The sequence below is a fragment of the Haemaphysalis longicornis genome, unplaced genomic scaffold (genome assembly GCF_048455015.1).
Source record: "Haemaphysalis longicornis isolate Haplotype H1 unplaced genomic scaffold, Haemaphysalis longicornis Haplotype H1 scaffold_1, whole genome shotgun sequence".
Classification (NCBI taxonomy): Eukaryota; Metazoa; Arthropoda; class Arachnida; order Ixodida; family Ixodidae; genus Haemaphysalis; species Haemaphysalis longicornis.
This window is the reverse complement of record NW_027526203.1, coordinates 175498724-175520707: the sequence shown is the minus strand read 5'-3', so window position 1 is coordinate 175520707 and position 21984 is coordinate 175498724. Positions and strand designations below refer to the sequence as shown.

Genomic DNA, 21984 nt, shown 5'->3' with positions numbered 1-21984 from the left:
ATTGAGAGTCCAGGGAATAGGGAAGCCTGTTTTCTTCTTCACCCGACAGCGCACAACATCGTCCGACACGCTCTGTCGGGCCCTGTCGGGAGAGCCTCGGGAGGGCCGTGTCGGGCTATGTTGGACGCCGAGGCCGAACCGAGGGAATCTTCCAGTAGCAATCTGCGCATGCGCGGGCTGCCGGTGCGCCATTCTTGACAGGCGCCTGTGACAAAATAAACAAAAGGGCGCCCCTCAGCTGTCTGTTCGGTAAGCGGCTATGCTGTCGAGCGCTGCGCATTTTTTTTTTTTTGACAGCTCGTGGTGAGTTCGTACGTGCACACAAAAAAGACTTTCTAAGGAAAGGGGCAAAGAGGTTTGAGGCTGACCACGCTGCCAGTGAGTGAGCAACGAAAATAAAAGAGAAAAACTAAAGTCTTTCTAAGATCAGCTTGCACTGGCTCGCACGTCCTAATTGGCCGCCATTTTCCTATGGGCGAAAAACGTTTTTATTTATTTGCAGAATAAACAGGTGAGTACCTGCGTTTTTCCCGGTGTCAAACAAAATAGACTACAAAATGCGACCTTCGTGTGAAGTTTGAGCGCGAGTTCGCGGCCGCGCTTCGAAGCTAACCGGAGAAGGCGCACGGGGGCTTGGAGGCGAGGCTTCGTGTCGTCTGATAGGGCGGAGCGCGCCGTGTTTGCTTTGCTGTGAAGCCCGTCCAACTCTCCGCATGCCTGTAGCCAGGGAGTGGGAGCGGAACCGGAACCGAACGGAAAACCGGAACCCAACCCGAATTTTCGCCCGGAACCGGAACCGAACCGAACCCGTATTTTTTCGCCATTTTGGGGCAGAACCGGAACCGGAACGAATCGAAGGAACCGTTCCGAACCGGTTCCAGGGCTTCAGAACTGTAATTTCTAGTTTTTGATTATGGTGCTCTACCTCGTGTCTGAAGATATTTTTACCACTCGCCTGACAGCACCACCAAATATTCTGCATAGTGTGTAGTTCCACGACCCATCAGGTTTCCTTCTTATTATTACTGAATTTATTGTAAAGTTGTACGTATATAGTATCAGTTTGCATTAGAAACTGCTCAGACCTCCCAGTCTTCTGTTGCATTTAGAATAAGTTAAGTTAAACGTATATACCGAGGCAGCATATCATGGATTTTTCTTCATGGTTCCTATGTACATGGTGTTTAATTTTGTGTAATGTTTACAATGTGTTCGTAATTTTAATATACCCGTGCCCCCTTGTGAAGGCCCTCAGGTGGATCATCAACAATAAATTCATATCTTCCATTTATTCTCGTTCGAATAGGCAGTTATATACAAACAGCAGTGAGCCACAAACACTCGCAGTCGTCTACGTCAACGGCACTTCTTGCACAGTGACATTGTGTCCTTTGTTTACTGCTCTAAGGGAGTGTGACAATTAAAAAAAAACTTTGGTTATTTCTCCGTTACTATATAATATTGCCCTGCTTCAACTGCCTTCCCAGGTTTCAGAGATCCCCGAATTACATCACCCCTTTCACGCTGATTATCTTACAATCTGAACGAACACGGGATCAGCGGGAGAACAGCAGGGTAGACTTCAACAGGCCATAGAGTGCGTGACTGAGTACTTGGAAAGACGGGGTCTTGCGAGCGCCCCTACCAAGTCAGCTTTACTGGTCCTTCGGGAACGCACACGAGGTAGACCACCCAACCCAACGCCCGACCCAACCGTCAGAATCGCATCGAGGTCGGTACTTCAGGTCACATCACTTCGCATTTTGGGAGTACCATTTGATGCAGACGGCTCAGGTACCGACTTACTGCCACAACTAAACACCACGGTCATGCAGTTGATGCACTTGATCCGACAGATCTGCACCCAGCAGAGCGGTCTTAAAGAACAGGACACCTGCTGCATCGTTCAGGCACTGCTGACCAACCGCATCGCCTACGGCACCCCATACGTCCAACTACACCCCAAGGAACACTCTAAAATAGATTCCCTAATTCGAAAATCGTATAAGCTGGCCCTGGGACTTCCCGCTTTTGCGCCTACAGACAACCTACTCAAGCTTGGACTCCATAACACCTTGAGCGAAATTCTGGAAGCGCAACGAGCAAGCCAACTAAATCGACTAGCTCTAACTCCAACGGGCCGCGTAGTTCTGGACAAACTGGGCTACCCGATCCTTGCACCATCTAACGCGCCTACCCGGATCCCATCAAACGTATGAACCAACATCAAAGTAGCCCCCATTCCAAGACACATGCACCCGGAATACAACAAAGGGAGAAGACAGGCAAGAACAAGATACTTAAGCAATAAATTCACGGACAACCCGGATGTCTATTATACAGACGTCGCAAGAAATCCCGACCGCCAGGCCCACGTTGCAGTGGTCGTGGGTTCCGAAGGGACATCAATCTCAGCTGCAACAGACCGAACAAACGACACCGATGTCGCAGAAGAGACAGCCATCGCCCTAGCGGCCACCTCCACCAAAAAGCAAATTATTACAGTCATCACTGACTCGCAACAGGCGTGCCGGCATTACCTATCAGGACGAATATCTACGCATGCGCTCACGCTTCTAAAACACACAAAAACTCTCCCGACCATTCACATTGTTTGGACGCCTGGTCACGCCGCCCTCCCCGGGAATGAGGCGGCTCACGCCGCTGCCCGCGACATATTACACCGGGCATTCCCAAGGGAGGCCGACGACACACCTCCAATCGCCTCGGCCTGCCACTCAGTCTCAAAAACATACATGGACATCTTATATCATTACCGCCGGGAGCGCCTTCCCTCCTCCTCACCCATTACTCAATACACAAGACTCTCGAATCTGGCGCCGAATCCAAACACAGACTTACTACAACATGGCAATTCTACATCATATTTCACCAACTGTTTTTCCCTACAACTGCACAACATGCAATACAACAAACACCACCTATCACCTCGTATGGGAGTGCGTCAAACATCCCAACCCCATTCCATCACCTACATTGGAGCAGTGGGAGCACAGGCTGACCAGCTTCCAGCTCGAGGATCAGGAGTACCTGATCTCCCGGGCGAGGGCTGCTGGGGAGCCTGAAGGCGGCCTGGACTGAGGCCACCACCCACTCTCCTTTCCCCTCATCTTTCCCTTAGAAAAATAAATGTTATTTGGCGCCTTCTCAACTCCGCTTTTAAAGTAGATACGACAGCATTTTCTGAATGATTGATTGTAGGGTTTAACGCGCCGATGCAATGCAGGCGATGAGGCGCGCCGTAGTGGAGGGCTCCGGATTAATTTTGAACACCTGGGGATCTTTGACGTGAGCTGAAATCTCGTACACACGGGCGTTTTTGCTTTCGCCTCCATCAGAAAAGCGGCCGCCGTGGCCGGGAATCAAACCCGCGTCCTCGTGCTCAGCAGCAGAAGCGACAGCATTTTCAATCATCTTGAATTTGCTCGACATTAAAATTAAAGGACGTATGGATTAAAGACGATTAAGGCGGATTAGCGGGTATCTGTGGTCTATTAGTGACATGATTGGGTGAGCTAATGTCAATTTTAAGCGAATTAGCGGGCCGGTTAAGGTGGATATTTTGGGGGCTCCTTGGCATTTGTAAATTTCGCGGCCTTCCCCCTCTCGACCAGTCAGAAAATTTTGTTGCGCCCAAAATATGACAACCACCTGAATGCTATAAAATATTTTTCTTTGCACATGTATTGCGCTGTTACGTTGTTTCTAGCGTAGGATGACACGTCGCATAGAAGTTAATAAATATATCCCGAATGCATATTTTATAGTCATCCAAGGGTTTTCAAGACAAGCATACCGTAAAACCGCGTTAATTCAGTCCCCGCGTGATTTAAGATAACAACGAACGAAGGGTGCCTGATCGACCTCTTTAATTTGCTTGAAATTTGTTTATATCATTCCCTCAGGCATTACTCTAATGCTCAGACTCGCCAATATTTTTCCTGGGAAAAATTTTCTCTTACTGGAAAAAGATTGAAACTCGACAAGGTGGACCCCCGTCGCTACCTGCCCGCGCGCCTTGGTCAACTTTAGCGGCGTATATCTACGAAAATATTCATGAGAGGCAATTCGTATATTTACGCTGAATTTAAGCCTGGTGTAAATTTCGCCAAAAACGTTTTGTCGCTTACAAAAGTATACATTTCTCGCAATAAAATATCAAATTAGTCTCAGAGCCCAATTTTAAAGCGAAGCTTCATGGCCCCCACTGATGCCGTTGGACCTTTAGGTAGATGAAAAGTTTAGATGCGAAGCAGCTTATGGTCGCGCCTGTTCCCCCCGCCGTTGTGCGGCGTCCACACCCCCACTGCGCCTGCGCATCCTCCTCCCCCTCCTCTCCTTGTCTCATCTCCTCTCCTCTCCGGCACTCCTCTTCTCCTCTCTGACGCTCCTCTCCTCTCCAGCATTCCTCCTCTCCTCTCCGAAGCTCCTCTCACCTCTGGGATTGCGCAACGAATGGCAACACCTGCATGCAGCTCCACGTGCGATAATGCGAAGCAGCTTAGGGTTAGAGGCGCGACGGTAACCGCTGCATACTCCGCTCGGGGCGCCACTGAAGCTCCGTGGTATTATTATTATAATTCTTTATTCGGAAGGGGAGACTAAATGACGCGCGCGCGAGCTCCGCTCTCCTCATTCTCCTCCCGCAACGCCGCGATGAGTGCCACGGGCATTTATAACGGTAGCTACGAACCTCAACTTACAGGAAACGACGAACTGAAAACTAATGGAAACTTGAGTCGACCCCGTGGCTGCTTCGCATACAACTCAGGGTTCCCATGGTGAAATTTTTTTTGCCTCACTGTGCGAAAATGCGTGTGCGTGTGCGCGTACATGTATATTGTGTAGACATTGGATGTTACCAAAAGAGATGGCGGCCGGGGCGGGCTCTTTGTTACCCAGAGGAGTTGCCTGTCCTCCACAGAGGCTGCCCTATTGCCAGCAGAAGCTTTTGGTGGAGACGCGTGACTTGGAGACTAGGGGAAGCCCATAACGACACACCCAATGAAGGGGGGGGGGGGGTCGCAAAGCCGCACTACGGTGACACTCGGTGCTACCAAAGAACGATGGTGGACGAAAGTGTCGTCTGCTTAGTGGACTGACCGGGCAATGGGCAGCCTGCAGACAGGCTGTTCATTGCCAGAAGATTCAGGAGAGGACGCGACAATTGGGAGGGGAAGGGGGGGGGGGGGTGCTGGCGTCGGTGGTACTGGGGCGCTGCTCCCTGGCCAGAAGGCTACATGCCTGCTTGCCAGAAGACTGCGGCTAGGATGCATAATTTGGAGGTGAGGTGAGGCCCGTCATTGGTCGGCAAGGGGAGTGCATCACAAGGCGGCACCGCGGCGACTTCGTAGTCATGATTTAGAGCGCAGCTCTTAAGCACCCGCTCTTGTGGTTTCGCGTAGCCCCTCAGCGTCGGCCTTGTTGTAACCGGGAGCACGAAAAGGCCATCGAAGATACAGCTAGCAGGAAGGCGGAGGATGAAAGTACGGAGAAAGTGTGAGGGGGAGGGCGTTAGCCGAGGTCGCGCGAGACATGCTGTCCGGCGGCAACGCGCTACGATATAACGCTAGCGCGCACCACCACTCGTTCGCTGATGACTCGATCACTTCCTGAGACGCAGCAGCTATGCGCCGTCGCCCAGAAGATTGCAGTTCGTGCTGCGCTTAAATTTCGCATTAGGGAGTATTTCAATCGTCAGCTTTTTTTTTTTTCCTCGACAAAACAACCGCGGGGTATTGAACTTCTGGTTTATGAGCCAGAATAAAATAAATTCAATTACGTAAATGAACTACGCCAAAATATTATACAAAATATTATAAAATAAACTGGCGGTAACAAAGAGTAATGCGTAATACACATAGTAAAGAGTAGCAGACACAAGCAGCCTTAAGTGTCCTTGCGAACCTTTTATTTCAGTTCAGTTAGTTATAATCATTGTCCTCACACGGAAAACATTCAAGTTTGCAAAGTCAAAACATTTGCGCAGAGAAACCTACAATTAGAATTTGTTTTTACAGCGAATGGACACAGGAACGAAAACGCAGCACTAAAAATATTTAAACACAAAAAAAAAAACGCCGGTTTTTTTATTTCTCCGAACCCGTTAAACCCGTTTGAACCGGTTCGAAACGGAATGGACTGGTGCTCCGGAACTTAACTGGAACTGAACCGGAAAGGCTTGAACCCGAACCCGAAACGAACCCGAAAAAATTCCGGTTCTGCGTTTAGCACGCCTCGACCGAGTTGCGGGAAAGCGCACTTCACTCACTGTGGCTCGTTATGTAGTTTCTGCTTACGACAACTGAGCGTTTCCTCTTTTCAGCGCCACGACCCCCGTTAAATGCAAGATTGTTGCAAACATTTCAGGAATGACTTAGTTCGGGTTATTGTGTTTAACGCCGCAAGACGACTCTGGCTATGAAGACGCTGTAGGGGGGGCTCCGGATAACCACCCGAGGCTATTTAACGTTAACTGTTATCGCGCAGCAAACGTGCATTCTTGCACTTCGCCCCTATTTAAACACGCGGCGCCTCTTACTGGGATCGCAAATGGGTCTCCCGACTCAGCATAGCTAAGCACGCTAACCACCGAGCCACCGCGGCCGACCATTATCAGGACTTGACAGCACCCTAGAAGTAACGAGGGTCACGGAGCAAAGCTCTATTTCCCGCGTGTGCTCTCTAAAGCAGATGGCCATATGCCCGGATATGGTGTCGGGCTCGCTTTTTTTTTTTTTTTATTGCAGTGTTCATGTGCTCAGTCTAGCTCGAAGGGGCTCGCGGATTGCTCGATGCGATTTCAAATGGGATCAACGAACTCAAGGAAATCGACAACAAATGTCGTAAATATGAAAACAATCAGAATATGTTCAGTCGACAATGGAAGTGTTTCTTTTTATGTAAAGCATTGCTTCCATTACTAAGCACATTGAAAACATATTGAACATACTGATGATTTTTCAGTTGGCGGCGTTTGGCTACGCCATGCGTTTCGGGATGCTAAAGTGAAGAATGCAGAAGTTCTGGACCTCAGGAACAGACAAGCTGTTTACCAATTGTGGAGCATGGAACTGTTGACCAAGGCTTCATTACTCGCGTAGACCCATTGCGAGGAAGTACGGGTCGGACCAGAAAATAGGATACGTAGAATATGGCAATAAAATGTAGGACCGCTGTCTCCCAATAACTAGCTAGGTAGGCAGCGCAACCAATGATATATGCATTATAATGCAGCATACTAGAAGTGGGTCCAGTCTAGGACTCTGCCGGAGAGTAGGATGATCGTGATGGGTGGCGAGACCCGCTTGCTGGGCGACTGCTTGAACCGTCTCGACGATGGACGATATTCGTATGTATGAAAAGAGCCAACAGACGTCGAGACCAAATTCACGGGATTGCAACCCAGCCGCTGTGGGCAAAATTTCGTGCAGGCGGAATGCATGGACGCCCATGTGCTGCATAATGCGAGTGCGCACTAAATAAATCCTTGTGACCGAAATTATACGGAGCCCTCCTCTAGAGCGCCTCTCATTCAATCAAACCAAGCCAGTCCTGAAACGTTTGCAACAATACTTGCGTTTAACTGGTGTCGTGGCGCTGAAAAGAGGAAGCGCTCAGTTGTCGTAAGCAGAAACTAAACAACGTGCCACAGTGAGTGAAGTCCGCTGTCCCGCGACGTGGTTGCGGCATGCTAAGATGCTACAAACTTGAGCCACTAAATAAGCTACGCTTCTAGTTCTAGTCTCTACTACAAGCTTACTGCAAGCATCCCGGGAGTTAGGCGTGCTTCACACCAACACGAATCCCCGCCTCCAAGACCGCCGGTTATCTTCGCTGCGCAGCAGCGGCTTGGGCGCTGGCCCTCCGCAGAACACGGCCACGCTGCGCCGTGTTCTCACCAAGCGTCGACGGCTCTCACCAAGAGTGGACGGCACTCGCATTACGACACGTTCGCCAGCGCGAGACGACCGCTAAGTCCGATTCATCGTGGCCCGGCTTTCGCGAGCTCCTAAACGTGCTCCGAGCTATCAAGGTCTGTCTCCGTGCTTGGATCATTGAAAATGTTCAAAATACGGTCACTGTGAGTGGAAGCAACGCGCAGTGCCGGTCAGCGCTTGTGTGGAGTGCAGCGTTTTGATATCAGATGTGTGCGCCGTGCTGTTGTTTACGTTTGATGTGTGGAAGCTCAGCTCTCACCATCAGCGCTGTGCACCAAAATACATCACAATGCGATTGACGTGTGTGGTACGTCGCAGTTTTCCCAGAGTTTATTGTTTGTGTGAAGCAACGGCGCCGCAATCTCCGATACTGCAGGAAACACATCGCACCCGAAAGATGCACCTTTTACGTCATTTTCCTTGTGTATACCTGCGCACGTGGTAGTGATGTTTGATGGTTTTTCTGCGTTTTAAAATGTGGGGGTGTTCCTAGTGTTTTGGTGCCTCTGGTGGACTGCAGCGTTCCCAAACCAGCGACGTGAGTGCTCCGCTAGTTCGCCTATTCTAGTGGCCGCGTGATGTGGTGGCAACTGTGCTTTGTTTGAGCAGCAACTGCAGTGTGTGTCCAGGCTGTTTTTCTCACGTTCAGTACTGCCGTGGTTACATGACGTGTGCTTCATTGGAGATGTTCCCGTTTTGGACAAACTTCAATTTTCGTGGTCATTTAGTTCACTTGCAGCCGTCACTTGTTTATGCATGCCGCGTATAGGCACTAAGTTAAGTTAACGCTTTCATGCACCATTATTCGAAAAAGTTATTTCACTCATGAATCACATGGTTATTGTTAATGTAACATGCAGTCATGACAGATCCCTGTAGGTGGTGTTTACATACCATGTTATCAAAATGATTTCTACCATAAACCTTTTCAAATTCACATTTACACTTTTGTTATTGTTGTTTGCTTTGAGCCACACCAAAGTTGGCTACTCTGTGGCCTTCCCTCAACTCTTAATATGCCAACACTGTCAATCATCAGCGAAAATTCTTAAAGCTGGGTCAGGGTAATTCGTGTTCCATGGGCGACACACGCGACTCCTTTTGAGAATCCCTATTTTTGCTCCCAATGTATCCCGTATTGCTCAGCTTGATTAAGCTCGTCGGATATGAGGGGTCCCAATTTGTTGCTTTGTCGTTTGGTTCTATCAATGAGCCGAAAAACCCATGCCGTGACTCTGATTAGCTTTGAGAATTTGCAGTAGTGTTTCAAATAAATCACACCCGACTCAGCAGTTGGTGATGTCGCCACTGGCAATGATCTTGTTTTCTTCGTTTTCCCTAGCTAGTTAGATTTCACAGTATGTTGCTTTCGGAACTACTCGGGCCCACTCCATGTCTGCCGGACTAATCCAGTGTTCCGCCCCACTACAGCACGTTTGTGGCCAGCTGCGTGGCTGGGATCCCACGTGCTGGAAGATCCACTGGATTTTCTTTTCCTGGATAATGTCTACATACGAACTTGTACGCAAAGTGTCGACTTTGAGTGACTGAGTTGCGCGTGAACTGCTTCCAACGGTCAACATTTGCATGAATCCAATAGAGTGGTGTTGAGAGAGCTCCGCAATCGACCAGCAAGCCGGCATGTCATCAATTCCAGCCTCGCCGGAGTAATTTCCTTTCCTGACGCCCCCCTTGACTTGCTTACCAGAATTGTCAAACTTGTACCGTTTTCACCCTCCAGTGTCAGGTAGGCAACCGCTCCATATGCCAGAGGACTGGCATCGGCGAAAATGTGAAGGCAGTCCATCCTACCTCCATTTGTTTGCGACCTGTAGTACCGGAGTATTTGAACCTTGGGGAAATATTGGAGTCTGTCTAGCTACACCTTCCAGGCCGCCGTGATGTCGTCAGGTAGCGTCCCAGTCAATGTTTTTTATGCCCCAATTCATGGAGCAGGACCTTGGCATGGACGATGAAGGGAGTAAGCCACGCCAGTGGGTCACATATCCATGCCGTTGTGCGTAGCATGGGCCACTTTCTGGATGGTTCTCTGCCACGAAGGCAAAACCTTGAGCACTCCTGACAAATAACCAAGATGCATGGTGGCCCAGGAGTCATGCTGAAATCGCTGGTGTAGCATTTTGATGCTGGGCGACCATTTGTCTAGTTTCATTTTTACTGCTTCAAACATTTCAGTTGCGTTGTTGTAGAGCTTCACTGCAGCTTTCTCACTTTCAGCTTCCGTAAACAATTCATCCGTGTATGACTCGAATTTTGAGGATACTGCTCTTCCTGTTTCTTTAAAAGTTGCTGAAGGGTTGTGGAAAGTAGAATTGGGTTAGCCGTCGTTGCAAAAGTGACACGGGTCATGCAGCAAGTCGAAGTGGTTCACTCGGTTTTTGTGCTGCTTGATAACACAGAAAACGCAATTCATCTCTGTCCACCGGTCTTACGCCAATCTTTAAAAATGCTTGTTTGATATCCACAACCAGCGCCACTTGGTGACTCCAGAAGTTCAGCAATAGGGTGTGTGCACTGAGCTTTCCACCGCGCGACAGCGCTACCTGCGTGACGGCACCGACGCCATATGCAGGGTTGCATTCTGTCGTGCAGGCAGCACGTTTCCCGATGCGAAACGTCGTTTGCAGCAGGGTGTTGGCCAAAACGTTCGTGTGGACGGTGTTATTTTCATCGTGATTCGTTGATTTGCAAACATTTTGTCGCAAGGAGTAGTGAGCATTGTTTTTGCTTTGAAATTCCGGACTGCACTGTTCCCAACTGGGCACCCAGCCGCAGCCTGTCCTACTTGGAGTGTTTAGAGGTGAATGCGGGTACATGAAATGCCGCTTGTCAGGCAATTGTGGGCATCCAACTCTTTTGTCGTCTTCAACTGTTCTCTAATGATCAAGCGTGTTCTGTATTAATGCACTAGATGTGGACGTTGGGTACTCAATTTGACTACCCTACTTCAAAAACTGCAGTGGTGAAGACGTATGGAGTGACAACGGTCTTGTTTATCACCTGTCTCTGCTGTTTTTGAAGTATTCAAAGCGGGTTCCATAGTCTTGTTCTGCTTATAATTTCTACTTTGCCTACATCGAAAAAAATCACTTGAAAATTATAGGTGGAATTTTGTCGACGCCACCACACCTAATTTTATCTCGTAAGTATCTCGCGATCGTTTCCACCCAGAACATCTGCGTAATTTCGCACCTTCATTTGGAGCTTAGGTGGAGGACAATTATGCGTTCAACACACCAGAAGACTGTCGTTGGAGCATCTGAGCGTCTCTCATACTCCCCGAGAAGCATGCAGCAGGCCTGGGTGGCACGGTGAAGCCAGCGCCTCGTCTCACTCGCCAACACCACATCAAATATTGTCGCGGCCTTGGGTAGAGGAGTATTCCTGACTCGATCCGCGGTCGTTTGAAGCAACCCAAAAATAAGAAAATCAGCCCACGGGAATCACACCGAAATAGCGCAAAGCGGACTACATTATCCGCGCTTGTCCAACCGTTGGACACGCACTGACAGCTGTGCGGAGACCACTGCGTAATGTTTCAAGCATGTGACGAGACGCGAGGTGAAACCTTTGATGCCCGTCGTTCCACCTGAAATGAAACAGGTGCAACAGATTCGGTCCTGCTTAGACCCATCTTTGACTACTTCTTTGCGAATTCATCGCATGAAGTCAGACCAAAGCACTGCTCTGGCCTTCGCTTCAAAACAGCAAAAAAAAAGAAAGAGAAAAAGAAAAAAAGTGCACGCTTTCGTCGTGCGGCCTGCTTCGGGTCTGCGGTTGTAGGAAGCGTGAACAGCGCAATCTGGACTTTCGAAGCGAAAACAATGCTGACTGCTATTTGTGATAAGGCATTCGCAAACCCACGAATCACGCAGAAAAAAAATTCCCGCGCCTTCCCGCGAGGGGAACACGAGTAAATGCAGAGCATTGGGGCCTCAGTACTGATTGAAGGCAGTGTTGCTTTCATCGCTTCTTCCGTGATGCTGGAGTAGCAGACACGAGTAAACGTGGGCACGAGCGTCAACCAAGGAAGGAAGGAGCAACGCAGTGACTGAAACACGAGCGACCGCTAGCCGCTATATTTGCAGCGCGCGCAGTAGAGGGAGAGCAGTACGGGGGGGGAGAGCGCGCATGCGCAAGCAGCGCGCGCCCTTCCACGACCCACCGCGCTGCTATCACGCACCTGTTAGGCCGAGACCGCGACGGAGCGAACGGGCTGACTACGACGCATGCGCGCGCCAGCTGCTGTTGAGAGAGAGGAGGGAAGGAGAGGCGCACCTGCTGCGGACGCGAAACTGTCGACACCGTCCGACGCAGGAACAGGCGAGGCTAAGAAATGCTCTGCATTTAAAACACCATCCACGCGAATGTTCTTGCCAACACAGCACTGCAAACCACATTTCGCATCGGCAAACACGCGGCCTGCGCAGCAAACGGCAACTGTACATAAGGCATCGGCGCAGCCAAGCAAATGTCGCCACCGCGCGTTCGAAAGCCCAGTGCATACACCCTATAGACCGACTAAATTGTCATTCATGTTCAGTCCACTTTCAAAGTTGCTGAATAATTTTGATAGGTTACTGTGCAATGAGGCGTCAAAAACCACCAAACGCTTGTGGGAGTCACGTGCAACAGTCTGGTGCGGCTTGTAGTAAACAGCATTGGCTTCACTCGTAGCGTCCTTGATAAATTCTGCTATCCCTAGCCGGTCGTAGTTTCTGATCACTGCCTCGGTGGTTCTGACACAAGCCTGGGGAGTTTAGAAAGTGCCTTGTCCAGTGATGTAGATGCTCCAATAAGTCTTCTTATTGTGGTGTAGTGACATAGGCTTCCGGAGAAGCGCCACCTCCTAATTCCCATCCGCTTTTCGGATGGTCTTCTCGAAAAATTTCAGCGTGGGATGTGGGCTCTTCACTTCCTTGGTGTTGTTCGCTCTAATTGATTCCAGTGTATAGAACTTGGTCAGCACATCAGCTGCATTTCTTTCGATGACAGACATTTGAAGCATGACTGTTTTCGTGCACTGGGCAGCTCCCTGAAGGGCTGCCACTCATACAGTTGTGCACTGATCTTGACCAGCCCAATTCTTTGTAATTTTACATTCCTCTTTTGTTACGTCGTCGTTTGAGGCCCATCACCGTCTCATCTGTTCAATTGCTTGAATTGCTTCTGTTTTATCTGCAGAGTATTGCTATCGGTCACCATTCATCTAGTGCTGCCGCTGTGCCAAGCATTGGATGACGTGGTCAGTGTACTCCAGTACATGGGTATATTCTTCCTCCAAGTAATCTTCTGAAATGAGGGGCTCGATCTCGTTGTTGACAGTGCCCAGCTTCGCCCGTATAGATGTTAGGCGTGCATGCAGCACTGTCATTTTGTTGAGTGAGGCTACCTTGCACGTACTGTTGTATGCAAGGTAGTCTCACACAGGTAGCCTCATACCTTGTATGCATCAGGGCCTGTAATGCAAACTTGCTGGTTTAATTCCAAACGCGGAAGGCTAGGACTCCCTGCGAGTTCTGTCCAATATCAACCGTGTAAGCAATTTGGCAGCACTTCGCCCAGACTAGGCTAGTCCTTCTCTCAATGCCAGTGTTTCCATTCTCTGCTAGTTGTAGCAGTCCTAAATAAAATTACATTTTTTGCTCTGCATGCACCATATGAATGCCACAATGCTTTAACATTAAGCTGGAGGTCCAGAGAAACACAGCATACCTGGTTGTTGTACATCCCAACTTAAAACCTGTTTCCTCTAACCACATTCCTTCCCTCGCCCAGTCATCCGTTTTAGTATCGAACCACATGCGCGTTGAGAAACTGTGGACTCAACTGTGCGTACTCAACATGACTTCTACTGTAATAACGTCGGCTAGGGTTCCCGTGAAAGCATGTTAACGATAGTTCATTTCACAAGCTGCATGAGCACAGTTGATGCCTTGCAGCTGTCAACAAAGTTGCCCAATGGACTCTTCTATCTCGCCATGACATTCAATGGTGACAGGCTGAGGAAAAGCGGCAGTAGGTTTCGGGGCCTTGGAAGAACAGTTCTCTACCCCTGCTGCGTAGGTGATACCTACTCTGCCCAAACCTGCCTCTTCTGTTCTTTTTTTTTAAGTGACAAAATTCTTTAGCTGCGTCACACAGATATTGTTCATCTGCCCGCACAAAAATTCACGCTAAACACACAGGAGAATAAAGTAGAGGAGTGGGAATTTTCGAAACATTGAACACTTTCAGAATACTGTTTGCTATTCAATTTGCAGCGCACTTTTATCATTCCAAGTATTCAATGTTTTCGAGTGATCAAAAATTGGGAATAATAGAGCAGTAAAAGTTGGCTCTGCCGCATGACATTAAAACTTTCTAGCTTAACTGCATGGCATGCCCTCTTGGGTTGACATTCTGCATGACGCCGAAGTTGTGCAAAAAAGCTTAACACATAGTCATATTATTACACCAAAAGAAATGAGCAAGTGTATGCCAAGTGTGGTAGAGGCTTCAGAAATGTCAAAGGCGGTGCGGCTCTAGACAATCGCTGATGACATCGAGATTTTGCAGGCTTTTTCCAGATTTTCCAGGTTTTCCACCATTTGCCCAATTCTAATTTTTCTTCCACTCAGATTTTATGCCTATGAACTTTCAGCCTTTTGTCCGCCCGCTTGAGGCTCTAACCTCGTTGAACACGAGAAGATTAGAAGAAAAAAACAAAATAAAAAAAATCCCTCCCCAAAGCGAACACCCTCTTCGAAGAAGCTTACGCAGAGGCTGGGCGAACTGCAGGATGCAGTCCTCCCATGCTCCATGAAAAAGAACATGTGTCATCTTTTGGGCTACTGCCCGCAGCATGCAACCGAACACGAAACGGAGAAGAACACTTGTGCGATTGCTACGAAAAAAAAAACTTTTTAGAACTGAATAACTTTCGTGAACTGTGACAGAGTCACGCTGACACGGCGCTAGGGACAAAGGCTCTTTTGACTTTTAGGTGCGGAGTACCTTAGGACCGCACAATGTCCGTCCGCGTCCGTGCGCGTAGCATTTACAATCGCAAAAAATCACACAGGCACTGGCAGGATTCGAGCCTGTGTCTGGTAGATCATAGTTAGTGCCAGTCATATCACCCATTGGGCTACGACCGTGAGTTAGCACCCGAGAGTCAAACGGCTTGTTCCCTCGCCTGTAACGGTGCGGAGTACCTTAGGACCTCCCAATGTCCGTCCGCGTCCATCAGTGCGCACACCACCCTCAAGGGAAAATCAAGCGAAATTCGATTTGAGCCGAGTTTCAGTTTCATTTGGGGAATAATCAAGGTGCAACTCACGGCTCAAATAAAATTACGGTCGGGGCGCAAATCGGATGTCACTCGGGGCGCAACTTGGATGTCATTTCGAGTCCCCGTGCTCCGCACACTCGCCATCATCGACGGAGTGGAGATGCTCCCATTTTTTTATCTCTTGATTGGTCAAGGTTCTATAACCTTGAGATCCTCATATCTTTTCTCTTAGTACTGACCTTTTTTTCTATTTATTCTATTTCAAATTTATTTTTTTCTATTTTCTATTTCACTTTATTCTCCCTCTTATTCATTGTTTCTACGTACTCCTTCCCCATTTATTTTCTTTTTTTATGTCACTGTGTTAACCCCCATCTGACGCAGCAAGCCTGGTCATTTCTGGGGCTAACTTCATCAGTATTCATTAAAGCTTTCTCTCCCTCAAATAATTCATTCATTCACTCATTCATTCATTCAATCACCAGCCATCACTATCATCATCGTGGAGGCTTTCGCGCCATTAAAGCTTTCAGCCCCATTTCGGGTAGCCAAGGCCTCAGTCTACCTTGCGTGGTTCTTCCACTACACCATCCCTGTTGCACTAAGTTCATGTGCTTGTGCCTTGTGTATAAAGTTACCTACAGGCGTCATGAGCTAGACAATGCCTAGATCGGGCTGTGTGTTGAGTTGCCATTCCAGGTGCTAAAGCAAAAATGAAAGAGTGTCGCGCTTATGTCTCCTCACTGGCACCGAACATAGGGAGAAGTGGAAAAGGGCACTAGAACGGTTGGAAGCTGACTGTTTTAGCTTTGACTGTAAGAGCGTTTGTGAAAAGTACTTTCGTGGTATTGGCATTATAGGAACTTGCAATCTTATTGGAAGCATGCGCAGTGTTTTTGCAGCAAGAGAAAACAAGGCGCTGCAAATGAATGGTGTTTTTTACCTCTCGGCTTCTAACATTGGTCTGATTGATCGGGGGTTAACGCGCCGAAACTACACTTGGACTATGAGGCGCGCTGTAATGGAGTGCTCTGAATTAATTTTGACCACCCAAAGATCTTTAAAATACGCTGAAATATTGACACACAAGCGTTTATGGTTTTCGCCTCCATGAGAAAAGCAGACATCATGGCCGGATCAAACCCCCGTCCTTGGGCTCAGCAGCAAAACGCCTTAGCCACTGAGCCACCGCGGCGGTGACTCCTAACATGCACCTGACATAAATATTTTGCACATTTGTCCAAGCTCTACCCCAACTCTAGCCCAATCTAACCCAGCTCTAGTCCAATCACTAGCCAGAAAATCTCGGATTCATTGCATGCCTGGTTGAAACTCTCCTTTACACCCCTCACCCTTCCCTCCTTTTAAAACAAAACGGCTATTGGCGGTGAGATATTTGAGTTGCGCCCCCTGGCTCTGACGACAGCTTAGGGACTCGCGCCGCTGTCGTCTGCCGCTACTACACTCCCGCCGCTGTCGTCCGCTTGTGAGGGGCAGCAGTGCCCGCGCTATAAATCGCCCGCTTTGATGCTTTAGTGCAATGAAAAAAAGTATTTCCAGTCATTCTGTTGTTTTGCCAGCTTCTGACTTCACAGAGTAATTTCAAGCTGTATGCCGCACAAGTTTTCAACACACGAGGAGCGAGAGAACAACTTTCTTGGAGCATCGCTCAGAAGGTAGTGTGCAACTCGTCCTTTCTAGCTTATTTGCGAGGTTTAGTGCTCAGAGATCCTCGATAAGTATTAAAAATGCGTAGACTTCCCTAAAGTATTTTTGAGATGCTTTTATGATATAATGGTACGCTCCAAGCATAAGGCCGCGCACGTGCATCGAGCAGCAGGAAATACAACGGCTGTCTTCTATTTCTTTCGTTGTCTTCTATTAGCTAATTGTTTTTTCTGTGCCCAACGCAATAATTTTTCTGCACCGTCACAAACGTCTTATTAGGAGGTTTCTGGATGTTTGTTAGGCTCACAAATTTCGTGTCGATATTTTATTCGGGCTGTAAGACATACACTACCTTCTTTAGAAATTGGCTTTCGTTATGGCCGCTACAAGAGGGTGCATATCCGCAGCGTGTGTTGTTTATTCACATGAAAATGCAATGAGAAGGTTTATGCTACGCCACCGCGATCGTGCCCCATACAACGTTTTCGAGTAGTCGAAGGCGGCTTTTGCACCCCTAATTTCTATTGTAACCTTCACTATGTAACAAACTGAATCTCGACCCGAACAGTTGCGACATGATTACGGTTTTGAGGACTTGATATACTCGCTAACGAACGCCACAGATCTTATGCGTGCTGGTTTCCAGTATAACAAGGATTGAAACCGATAAATATGCCCAAGCAGCATTTTATTGTTTTCCAACCCCTTCATGCAGAAAGAAGAAATCCTGGCCTACCCAGGGTAACATTCCTTGAATTGAAGAAAATTACTGTTACTCTCTTGACCTGGATTGAGAAGCCCACCCACTTACCGAGCTCGATTTTACTGTTAATGTTTTGTCCTCCTCCACTCGAGTGCAGTTTTACTATAAAGCATATCTGAATATTGAGAAGATAGGGCTGCGGGAAATGTACCGAAATATCCCTCCAGGTCCGAAGAAGCATAGTGTCACTGTATTTTTACCATGGACGTGACTCGTTTTGCTCAATAAGCCTCCATACTGGTTAGAAGCCTGGTATAAAGCGAGCATGCACCTATCAAAGCCGTAGGTTGTTTGGAAATCAACCTACACTTTTTGCGCCCCATAGTGCATGTTGGCATACTTTCATGCCATGACAACATAAAGCGGTATGATAAAATGCTTTCCGGCGTTCAGCAAGGTTTCAAAAACTGTTTTACCTTGCATACGATTACCGGGAATTGTGATGCCTACTGCCAAATCCGACAGTGCAGAAGGCATGGAATTTATTGTTTTGGTCTTGTGTTGTCGATGTTGTCGGTTATTGGACTCTGGATCTACGCTTTGCTCGAAAGAATGCTCAATACAGAAGCTGACGCCTAGCTTCGACTCTACGCGCTCGGCACAGGACCGGCGTCGCAGGAATGTTTCTTCCGGAACGGTATCAAAAACTATACTTTAAATCACGCTTTCAGCTAGTGAATGCGATTTTAAGTCTCATATTATGATAAAAAGTTCCGCATACGCAAAATATGCTGCGGACAAGCATCAAAAGTCAACCACGCGCACAGAAACAGCAGGGAGAGCGAGCGCCAGTGAAGCAGACGGCAAATGCGAGAGTCCCTAAGCCGACGTCACGGAGACGCGCTTTGCAGCACCGCCCGTGGTCGCGCTCACCGCCAATACTTTCACGGTCCCGCACTAGGCGGCAATGACACGTAAACAACTAGCTGCAGCCGTTCGATGAATGAGAGGCTTGTTAACTAGCAGTCACGTCATTAAAAAGCTACAAGTTAAAATAATACGGTACTTGTCTGTAAGCTTACTGTTAAGAATACTCAAAACAGTAGGCACTCTTGCAAACCCAAAAAATGTCCTGCATATATTGTGCGAAAAGAAGTGGTCAATCACATCATGCATGGGAAGGACGTATTTATTAGAAGAAGCCTCGTAATGGAGGCATGCGATCAAGAAATCACCAAGCTCCCAGAACTCATGGTTCAGAAGCCAAACCCCAAGGGAGTGATAAGCGCACACAAGTTCAATCGAGGGGGTCTGGAAAAAAATTGTAGCTCGATTATTCAGTTGACTTGAATGCTTAGTGAAAGTGAGGTTGCTGTGCATTAGAGATGAGTTTGAGGATCGCCCTTGTCCTCCCCATTCATATTTCATCGCAGTTTTGTCTGTTTGTGCATTTGCCAAAGGGCAAGTATAGAAGGCTCACTAATCCCGTGAGTGGAATTGCTCACTGAGCAGGTGCAAAAATAAAATCGACGAACTGGGCTGGCAGCAGTGGCTCGCATTTCTTGCGTCTGCAACTCTGCTGAGCTATCGCTTTCAAGCCTCATAACTGTGCAAGTAATTTGGTCCCAAGGTACCTAATAAAACAGAGTTATCCCAATACCTGATAATTCTAAATAAAGAAGCTTCCTTATAAGGTATGTCCACGCTGATCAGTGAGTAGTATGCCTGCGCTTGTAAGAAAACTGCAACAAGGCCCTCACTCATCTTCGACACTGGATAGTGCTTTGGTGGATTTTTATCTGGTGCTGTTGATCCATTCAGTGAAATAACATCTAAGGGGGGGAGCAGGATGCACACATGGGTGCTGACAAGAGTGGCGTGTCGATGGACTTCCATCTTCTATTCAGTTTATCACTTCAATTTTCCACTTCATGCCTCCACCAGTTTGTGTTATCATAGTAACTTTTGAGATTGTTTGCGAGCGGAGTGAAATAATAACAGAACATTCACAGTGCTTTTGTTCCGTCACACTTATTGAAAGGCAGCTTCCGTAGACACTAGCAGTAGATTTCCCTCCGGTACAGTTGAACTGGTTATAGTGAACAGTCAAAAAGCTTGACAAAAGTTCATCTGGTCAGGTATTATTCCAAGAAACGGTAAAACGAGTACAAAAGTAAAAAGTCGAGTAATCGAGACTCGTGTTTTGCACATGCATGTTATGAACAAAACAGCACATTGGGAAAGTCATTGATCTTCTGTTGAACGTGGCGCTTCACACTTTTCAAAGGATGCAGGCAGTCACCACAACATACCGGTTCTTCCTGCTCTGCTGAGACTAAGGAAAGCTCTAAAACAGGGTTAACTAGAAGCTAATAAACCGACAAGATAAAACAAGGACATTGTGAGTTGTAAAAGTTTGTCATATGTGTACGTTTTAAATTTAGTACACGTGTGCAAAGATTCTGCAGACCACAAAAACACAGATGAAGTGCAGCGTTCAACTTGGTTTAATTTGACTGCCCACTTTTCTAAGCCACATTATTAGTATTGAGTGCGCTTAATTTTTACGTATTGCAAAAACATAGTCTACGGGATGATGCTCAAATAGCAATTTAGTTTTCAGGAACCCAAAAGAAGAAAAATACGAATGGTGCAAAATGGAAGTGTTAAACGTGCACACGTGGCAGATTAAATGGCAATAATGTCTTGTGAAGATGAGCCATTGGAATATTTGATACATTGCGAGTTGTGTGCCCGTCAATGAAATGTCAATAAACCATGCTGCAGTTTATTGTCATCGTGGGCCAATCTTTTTTTTTAAGTTTAGCATGAACTTAATTTATTGTTGCATGTAGTTTCGTTCACTTAACTTTGTGTTTGAAGTCTGTAATACTTAGGACATTTGGTAACATTCAACAAACAAGCTCTTTTTGTTGTGCTTTTACATGCTTAACTTTGGCAGAAAGAGGCTCCGTTTCGAAACAGAAGACAGTGTTAAAAGTGGAAATTACAGACATGAACTAGGTCTTGGTAACTCATTGGAACATAGCTGCTCTTAACAAAACGTAGCCATCTTTGTTTGTAACTAAGGCTTAATTCGTGCATCTATAGATTTATGAGGCCTATCTGTTTTATTACAAGGCTGTCTTGTTCTGAAATAAAATTTGATCTGTGAGTTTCATTCCGTGAAAATTCAAAGAAGAGAAAATTCAAAGACGAGACCAAGGACGCTACCATGGGGACCATTAAAAGTAGAAGGAAAGTGTCAGCTATTAGCTCCAATCCGACAAACAAGCATTAACCCACGCTACAAGAAAGGAGAGGGTAGGGTGGAGGCAATTTGTGAACTAATTCTTTGAAATTAATTTGGCCAGACGGCAGGTTTGAATTCACCAGTAAGTTCAGGTGGTAGGTCTGACCTGCATCTGTGAGTGATTAAAAAAACTTACATTCCGTTTCATGAATCTCATGTGTTCAGGTATATGGCCACCATATTCAGACTTTGTGTACGGACTCATGTTTTTACAATCCCTGGACCAGCTTCGAAGCCTGTGCTAATTTGCTAATAAAATAATAAAATTTGTAGTGTTGAAATCAGCGTAATTAACTGTAAACAACTGTACTGGAAATAAGCAGCGAAGTGTTAGATATGTGCCTAGTTAGGTTTTTCTGTAAAATTTATTTGCTGACTAAAACTATATTGACCTAGGTGAGAGCCTTCGTACAGTCGAACAGAAAAGGTGAGCTCGTTGTAGAACACAAAGAACGACGTCAAAGCCGGCATTGGCTATTAAAATATAAAAAAACACGGCATCAGTCGATGGAACTAATCCTGCTTTTGCCAGTTTCTAAATACGATCGCTGGCGGCCGCAGTTCCGCAGATGGGGTTAAGAAATTGTAAAGGTGTGTTTGAGAAATGTGGACAGCTACACTGAATTATGTTGCTGTAACAAAACAACTATATACGCTGCCAATATTTCCGTATCAGATTTTGTACCCCGCGTCGCACAATTTAAACTACCAGCAATCATTCCAGTTGACGAAAGAAGCGCTAACATTTGCCGCAACAATGCAAGTAGACAGCCCGTGCACACCATATCAGAATGCAATACTCTGAGCGAGAGCTTGTTTCTGCGTAATCATAGGGTGCGCTGGTACGTGGACGCACGTTACATTGCTAGGAGTACGGTTATGCTTCAAAGTAAGTACTATCTTGCCACATCACATTCGTAAAAGCGAAAAGGATACATTTTGTGCCGTTGCCGCTTCATAGCCCGACCCAGAGTGACCCTGTCCGAGCCGAGCTGCAGCATCGCCGTGCATGCACCGGTTTATGGGAAGCACTCCAATGTGCTTG

General features: G+C 47.2%; 1 protein-coding gene across 2 annotated transcripts in view; it reads right to left on the bottom strand.

Annotated features, from left to right (window-relative positions):
- The window catches only part of LOC144139624 (cytochrome P450 4C1-like), a 123599-nt gene that overhangs the window by 79665 nt on the left and 21950 nt on the right, over positions 1-21984 (bottom strand). The gene's annotated exons all lie outside the window — the stretch shown is intronic.